This window comes from Atta colombica, unplaced genomic scaffold, assembly GCF_001594045.1.
Source record: "Atta colombica isolate Treedump-2 unplaced genomic scaffold, Acol1.0 scaffold27, whole genome shotgun sequence".
Lineage (NCBI taxonomy): Eukaryota > Metazoa > Arthropoda > Insecta > Hymenoptera > Formicidae > Atta > Atta colombica.
Window position 1 is genome coordinate 261,625 of NW_017259370.1, and position 8,638 is coordinate 270,262.

At 43.3% G+C, this 8,638-nt stretch overlaps 1 protein-coding gene across 3 annotated transcripts in view; it reads left to right on the top strand.

The window, feature by feature from the left end:
• The first annotated feature begins 216 nt into the window (after window positions 1-216).
• LOC108689499 (chromodomain-helicase-DNA-binding protein 7) overlaps window positions 217-8,638 on the top strand; it is a 26,921-nt gene continuing 18,499 nt past the window's right edge. The window contains exons 1-2 of one of the 3 annotated variants that reach the window (XM_018196269.1): window positions 217-427; window positions 891-1,218. The gene's annotated coding sequence lies outside the window, so the exon portion shown is untranslated. Of the gene's footprint in view, window positions 428-579; window positions 1,219-8,638 lie in introns of those variants that run through there. The other 2 variants (XM_018196270.1, XM_018196268.1) reach the window with 2 other exon arrangements.

Below are 8,638 nucleotides of genomic sequence, written 5' to 3' on the forward strand. Positions count from 1 at the left end.
TCTATGATTTTATGAGCGACGACTGACGAGTGATACCATAAATACATATCTTTAACCTTGGTGCTTCCATGAAAAGCATCCTTACTTCTAGGGACTTTAGCCACACATAGAGACACTAGCCACACGATGCAACTATTGACGTCGCCTAGCGGTGATGATGGAAACGAGAACGAAAATGACGGCTATCAATCATAGCGCATGCGCGCATATGTCGGTGTGTTGCGTGCGTGTGTGCCGTATGTCGTCGACTCGACGGATGGACGGGTGGACATATTAAACGTGCGGAAAGTGGCAGCGGAGCGGAGAGAGTGTGCGTGAATCTTGGTGACGCTGTCGCGACACCGTACGTCGCGTATTGTACGTACATACGGACATACGCGAATTCAAGTGAATGGGGAGAAGAAACGCGACGCAGGTATAGGCACAGGTACGAAACATCATCGTCGTTAGTCCCTTCTATGGATTTAGGTTACCGCGGATATGGCGAACTGGACGGATCCGGATTGATGCTGCGGGACAGTGTGAAATGTACGCAATAAGTGCATGTCGTTACCGCGACTAGAGAAGTGTCCAGCAAGTTCACTCATACGTTTAATTCACATCTCTCTGATACACGCGCGCTTGCGTGTGCCTGCTTTTGGTGTGTGTGTGTGTGTGTGTGTGTGTGTATGCGTTCGCGCGTGCGTGCGTGGTGTGTGTACGTGTGATGCACGCGCGCGCGCGTTGCGGCGTCTGTTGGGATCTTCCGTGCCTTTTTCTTCCCCCCCTTCCCCCTTCTTCCCCCGGTATTTCCTTCTTTCTATCTTCGTCTCTGTCATCTTTCCCTTTCTCTATACAATTTTCTATGTGCGGTCATCTTTTGGATGTCTCTTGATGCTGCACGAAAGTAGTGGTGGCAGCTATCGAAGGACTATCGCTATCGCTGTCACCGTCGTGTTGTGTCAACGTAACCCACGGCAGCGGCATCACCACCACCATCACCAACACCACCACCGACGCCTCTTTCAGTAATTAAACCAAACAAAATGGACACCGAGATAACGATTGAGCGAACATTCGTGTGGTAGTCCCCTTCTTTCCCCCCCCCCTCGTCCCTCATCATTCTCTCTGTTTCCGTCTCTCCTCCTCTCCCTCTTCCTCATCTTGTCGTCTACCTAGGTTTCTTGTTTTCTTCAGATGGACTTTGGGAAAAAAGATGGGATCGCCGTTTGCATAATTGTGAGTCCTGCTCTATCTTTCACATTCGATCATTAATGTCAAAAGTAAATCCTCATCCGTGACGTGATTCCACATGCACGATGCACGCATCGATGGTATATTCCGATATACTTGAATATACTCCAGACCTATTTCTCTCGCCTGTTACTCTCTTGGCAATCTTTTTTTTTCTTTTTTTTTCTTTTCCTTTCGACGTAATATCTGTAAACGCAACGTTCTAATGCCGCTTTTCACCTCGGCCACGCGAAGTGTAATACCGTGCGATCGAGGTAAGCAGATTTTCCAAGAATTCGAATGTCTCGATGGACGCTCGGCATGCGATGATTTGTTTTTTCTCATTCAAACACATGGATCATCTAGTAAAGATGCTCCAATATCGCCTATCGGTTTTCCACGAGAGCTGTGGTAATTACGAAAACCTTAGTGAGATTATGTCGCTCTCTTTTTTTTCTTTTTTACAAATTATTCCACGTTTGTTGCATTGCAGACATTTGACATTATAGGCGTACGATAAGCGTGATGTTTCCTCGCCATAAAGAGATCGCGCACGATTGCTGTATGTTTATACATGTAATAGCACGATCATTTAATTGTAAGACGTATGCGCTTAATCATTGGGAATCCTTATTATTCGCACATATCAACAAAATCCTGATGCATGTTTCTCGAAGGAATTTTCTATGTCCATTTGTGAACGGATCCTAAATTCTGCAGGTAGGATTTATATAGAATCTTTTGGACATGCTCGAACAAGATAAACGAGGATACGGTTCTAATCAATGACTGTTGAGAGGATTGGTAACATGACATTTGAAGAATTTCTTCTAAAAGAAAAGGTGATAGGAAAGTTAATCAAACCAAGATGATAACGGTTCATTTCGTCACCCGAGGTGTCATCTGCTCAGTTTAAAGTAAAGATACGGACGGCTGAGAACTAACTATTGAGATAAAAGAGAGATTCAGTGATGTTTCCTCGATGTCGTCCTCGCCCTCCGTTGTTTCCGTGACCGTCGCGTTGTCGCAAAGAGAGATTCGGCTGCCATTTGAGCGTGGCACATTGGGAAATGTATTCGAATCGATACCTGCGGAATACGATTGGTTAATCGAATATCCTACGCGCGGCTATCGGACTTTATAAGCTAAAATCTGATTGGTCCTCTTTCTCGTGTAATTTCGACTCCTGTCTTGCTGCTACCAATTGCGCGGTGCGCCTTTACCCGCGATATTGAATATTCGATGCGTTGCCAGTGCGACTCGTCCGTAGCGTTGTTCTCCGACGTCTTTCTCTTTTTCTCCTTCATTCCATTTCTCTCTCTCTCTCTCTCTCTCTCTCTCTCTCTTTCTCTCTGTCTCTCCGTCTTCCGCACCGTTATTGCCTGTCCTTTCACTAAATTCGCATGACTCGATATACATACATACATACACATATACAAGGATTCATAAATCTGTCCGTTTGTAAAGAGAGCATGAGTACTTTGCGAGTTTCGTTTCCATTTTTCTTTACATTTCCGACAGGCCACATACTATAATTAAAATTTCTCATTTGGCGTATCCCGAGTTCAATTGTTATCATGGCAGTTGCCATTTGCTGCACCGCACTGAGAGAAAATTTTTTGGGTTAAAAATAAACGAATCAGAAGTTTGTAGAGTCATATTCTTGAAAAATGTCGCATACAAAAATGTACTGTAGCATACGTTACGTGTGTATTATCCCATACAGCACAGAATTTGCAACAATATCGCTGCAACTTTGTGCTCTAGGAAATAGATCTTTCTAGTATTTTGTATGCAATATTTTTTTAAGAATAAAGCTTAATCAATTAAAATTCTGGGCACGCATTAAATTATTCGGAATGGATTCTGAAATAGGAATTACTCCGTTTTCTTCAGAAATATAATAGAAATCTAAAAAATGATTAAATCCGATCAGAATCCATTTCTGTATAATAATATATATACATACTTTAGTTTTTTATCTTAACTAGAATTATAATTATAGATTCAACCAGAAAATTTTGATTTCTTCATTTTCAACCCGAATTCCAATTACTGCAACCAGACTACTTTTTTTCCTGTATGTAGCACTACTTAATCATTGTAATAATTACAATCTTAAGCGAGATACCTGCAAATTTTGTTTGACGTTGATATTCCTATTTCTGCGTTTAACCCTGAAACGGCAAACACTTTTCGTACTTTCGTACACGAACTATTTTTATACTTGATTTTGGCGAGAACGAATATTTCCCGACGTTTGTTTCTCTCCAGTATGTGAAACGTAGAATACGATTATAAGATTAAAATTCAAACCTAAGTTTTTTTAAATCACAAAGTGCGAGAATAATTTAAATAAAAGAGAAACATTGTATGATTTGAAGTTATCGCCGATGCAGTGCGTTTCTGTTTCAAGGTTAACTTACTTGCGATATTGGTAGTAATCGAAAAATTTTGCTTCAAGCGACAGTGAGTATGAAAAGCCGCGCGTAAAATTCATTTCAGATAATCTAGAATTCGTCAAAATTTAGAGGGTGGAACTTCATTTCATCGATTCCACAGTGTCGCGTAACACGAGAAACATTTGAAGAATCACAGAATACATGAAATGATTGTTGAAACATATACAAGGATTCAATTACATATTACACAATTTATTGAAAATTATGAAAATGAAGAATAGAAAATGAATTAGAATATTTATAATTTCATTAATCGTCGTTAAAACTATTGAATTTGTTTACTTTTGTTATTTTCAATCTCATTTTAAAAATACACAATCAATCCGCAAAATAGACAGCATAACTGGCAGTATCTAGACAGATAAATTTCTTGAGATTTCATCTGACAGGAATTTGTAAGTTTGAGATAGGCTCACGCTAGTTTTCACAATGTATTATTGTTACCTAAAGATTAAAGATTTCCAAAAAAAATCATCAATGAAATTCATTCATGAATTTCTCGGTAACCTTTAACCTTTAAAGAACAGAAATGTAGTTTTAAAATCGTATAGCTATTGTTTGAGAAAGATTTGTTACAATTTATTATTGCATTCATTGTATTTCTTTCATTAAAATACGACATTGTTGTCACTGCAGGCTCGATTCCACTAATTTAACTTCACAACTTCTCCGTTTAACTTAGTATATCTTTTTCTAATTCTTAGAATTAGAGATTAAAGTTAATTTTAATAGTGGATTTGATCGTAGTGCAGGTTTTCCCGTAAAGATTAATCTTCAGGTAACTATGTAGTATTATGAAAACAGATCTTCAGGAATGATTTTGAAATATGATTGCCGATAGGACGCAGTTTGTTACGCGCGTGAGAAAAGTCAGATGTTTTTGTCCCACGTCCATGTCTATCTACGATATCATCGGACACAATTAGCGTGTTTGTGGAAGAGCAGTACTGCGATAAGAAAGTCGCGAGGAAAAGACGATGGATCCGCCCTTATCGAATCACATTCTTTGCTGGTCAAAGTAAAAACAAATCGTACATAATTACACGTCATGCAAAAAACGAAAAATCTCAAGGAAATATTCAAGAGGCCTAGAGACAAGGCCATTCGAAGCCGAAATAATTTTCATACGCTTTCATATTACATATTCCTTTGGAGTTTCCTTTCCCTTCTCTCTTTCTCTCTCTTTCCCTTCGAAAGTATATACATTGCGAGTGTATTCATTCTCAAATTCGATGCAGTAAGAAGAAGTGTCAAAAGGGGCGCAGGTAAAGCGAGTGGAGCTAACGGATCCTGTCGGATCGGTCTGTCCGTTTTTTGATCCGTGCTTCCCATTTCCCGTTCTTCTCCCTCTCGGAGTGTAGTCTGGAAAAAGATATAGATATTCATTTCGCTCTTCGAATGCGGAATACGCAGGTAAAACAGACCTAAAACAATTTACGAGATCGAGTATATATACTCCTCGGCGCCGTGCGCGCGCGCGCATGGCACACGAGCGGACATACACGACACATACAAATGCGAACACCGGGCCGAGAGCCGGCGAACGAACTAGCGACACGAATGCATGCTGCACACAGCAATGCGGCGCGCGCGAGCGAACGAGCGAACGAGTACGAGAGAAAGAGAGAAAGAAAGAAAGAAAGAAAGAAAAAAAAGAAGAGAGGAGGTCGGGAGATGCGCACGCCACCAGGTGGTGCGCCGAGTCGAGCCAAGCCGAACGAGGAGCGAGAGCGGTGTGCGGCCTGGTGGCTGTGATGCCGTCGCCGCTCGTGTGCCCGCCTGCGCGCTAACGGCTAGAGGTGCTCGCTCTCTCGTCCGTAACACACCGGCGACGCGCACTCAGGGAAGCGAGAACGTTTTACTTGCGGGGAAACAGTGGTAGTGTAATGTAAGCGTGGTATGGTGGCGGCCTCCTCTTTCTCCTCCTGCTCCTCCTCCTTCTCCTCTTTCTCTTCCATCGTGCTGCAACGGGTTACGGGACGGAGTAAGCGAGGACGGAGAATAGTAGTTGTCCGCGTAGTGGTGGGGAAGGAGCGGAGTGAGCGCGAATACGTTCGCGTGAATGAGTGAGAAAGATCCTCCGTATATATAGATAGACGTATAGTATGTGTGATACGTAGATGTGTATACGTACGGAATGATTCGAGCCCGCGGGACACGCTTGCACCTCGATGATCCGCGCCGCCACGGCTGGCCACAGCAGCCACCGCCAGTGAAAATCGCGTGAACGCACGCACGACGTACGCACGTACGTATGTATGATATATATATATATATATATGTGTGTGGTGTGTGTGTGTGATGTATGTAAGCGCGCGCGCGCGGACGGACAAACGGACAGACGGACGGACAGCAGACAGACAGACAGACGGATGGATGGATGGATGGATGGATGGATGGACGGACGGACGAACGAATGAGGGTGGTTTTCTGACGAAACGCCGCTAGTGGCGTGCAGCGGCGCGTCCTTAGCCGCGAGATACGCCACGAGACGGTACGGTACGGGAGCGAAACGAATAAATACGGTGTTACTCCTCTCATCTGACTGGTTCGATCACTCGCTCCACCGCCGCTGCAAGAAAGTGCCACCGCTAAAAAAGAGTACTTGATTCTTGTACGGACAGAGACGGTGCGACGCGGAGTGACGCGCTGCCGCCCGATGTCGGCGAATATCGAGCGTCGCGGTGGCCGCGCGATAACGACAAATTCTCGCGGTGGCCCCGAACGGAAATCTCGCTCTCCCCCGCATCATTCCTATCCTCCTCTCTTTCTCTCTTCCGCGATAATGGCGTACTTTCCGTAGTCATTGGTCCTGTCGTTTTTCTTATTCGCTCCTCTCTCTCTCTCTCTCTCTCTCTCTCTCTCTCTTTTCCATCGTTCGTCGCCGTCATCATCGATATGTCGACGATGCGAGTGACCCCGACGATGCTTCTCACGTGAGAGAGAGAGAGAGAGATTCTCGTTTCTCGCCGCGACGCCAATTTCAGCGTATGCCATAACCCCGCGACAAACCATGGCATAGACTGGCATAGAGACAGGCGGCTTCTTATTTCACGGCTGTAAAGACGTGACGATGAGATACAGCCGAGCGTGAACTGCCGCGATGAAAGAGAGAGAGAGAGAGAGAAAGAGAAAGTATATAGGGTCTCTCCTTTTTTTCTTACCACTGTTCGTTCGTTCGTTCGTTCGTTCGATGCAGTTTCGACCGCTCATTCGCTCATTCGTTCATTCGCTCACTCGCTCTCGCTCTCGCTCTCTTATTCACTCGCGCACGCACACATCGAGTGAGTGTATTTTTGTTCGTTTTCCGCCGAGACACGAGAACGTTCTCCTCTTTTCTCTCTCTCTCTCTCTCTCTCTCTCTCTCTTTTCCCTGCTCCCCCACTGTCGCGCGTCGCGCTGTATTTGTCAGTGTGTATCAGGTTTATACGTTGCTCCAATTTTTTGTTTCATCTGTTTTATTCTTCTTTATCCTTCCTTCGCTCTCCCCCCCCCCCTTCCAGCGTTCTTTTCTTCATTTTATTCGACGTTGCCTATCGATCGGCAATATCGCGTCGATTTTCGTCAATTCGATGGAACGTTTATTTTACGAGACGACAATGCCATATTGTTACACGCAAGGAAGCCGCGAGTATTGTTCGCTCGCGCCGGCGACCCCGCGGTCTGTCATAGTTTCGGTAAAAGTTGGGCACCTCTTCCCTCCCTCCCTCCGAGTTTGATAATAGCTCTCTCTTCTCTCTCGAGTTTCTCGATACCTCGTGTCTTTCTACTTTAATTCCTTCGCTCCCGGTGCTGCTCCACAATGAATTTTGTCGCTCGCTATCGTATAAAAAAATAATGACTCACTGAAAACATTCGCCATGCATAGAGTGCCATTGACTGCGTTTATCAGAAAAAGCAGCCTTGCAATTATTATAAAATTCTTCAACATGGTCTTAGACATTTAGATTCAGTAAGGAATCTAAAGACAGGACCAATCATGTTAAAGAATTTTACAACAGTTGCAAAGCTGCTTTTTTTGATGACTGAACGCAGTCACTATATTGGCATCGAAAATTTCCACTCTCTAAATTGTGTGGAATCTCACTCTAAAGAGTGAAAATTGAGCCAGTTTTGAAAAAAAAAGTGGGTCAATTTTCTTGAATGTCCATTTCTACAGGTGCTTATGCTTCTTTTTCTAATTCTTAGAACTAGAAAAAGACAAAGAGTCAGTTGAATCAAGATTAAAATTAAATTACATTGGTACAGAAGCGAGCATAAGAGTGAGATTTCATTCTTCAAATGAGATATACTCTAAAAGTTTTAGAGAGCATGTATACGTGCAGTGAACGTGCATGCCGCGTGTCCGGTGATTCATTGTTAAACCATTAGACAAACTCAGATAGTTTACGGTCATTTTGCACAAATATGCGAATCACACAACACCGACAACGATCATATCGTGCCGTTTGTGCGCGCGACTTCACGCCGGAAAAAGAGGTAGCACTCCCGTGCGGAGTGCTGCTTCTCTCGCGTCTCACTTCGCGTCATACAGCGCTTTTCATTTATTCTTCTTGTCCGCGGCGATTCTAATAATGCCCCTCTCGCTCCTCCCCTTCCTCCACTTGCGCTCTTCGCTCTGCGAAACCTCGATATTTCATTCATGACTTTCATGGAAATTATTACTCGTCTCTATTGGGGTCTAATAACATTGGGATACGCAAAAGCTGTAACGCAGAAACGTTTTTCTGTGAATATCTCGGTATGTCGAAACGATTCGGTTACGAAATATTTCACGAAAGATGGCAATTATCATGCCCCAATTACGGCATAATATATCGTCCTCGAATTCTATGCTTTTATTTATGCACCTTTACGTAGACATATTTATTTTCTTCCCTTCTCGATTGATGTTCTTCGTACTTTTGAATAAGTTTAGAATTGTAGTTCTCTGTTATTAGTACTCATGATATATATATATATAT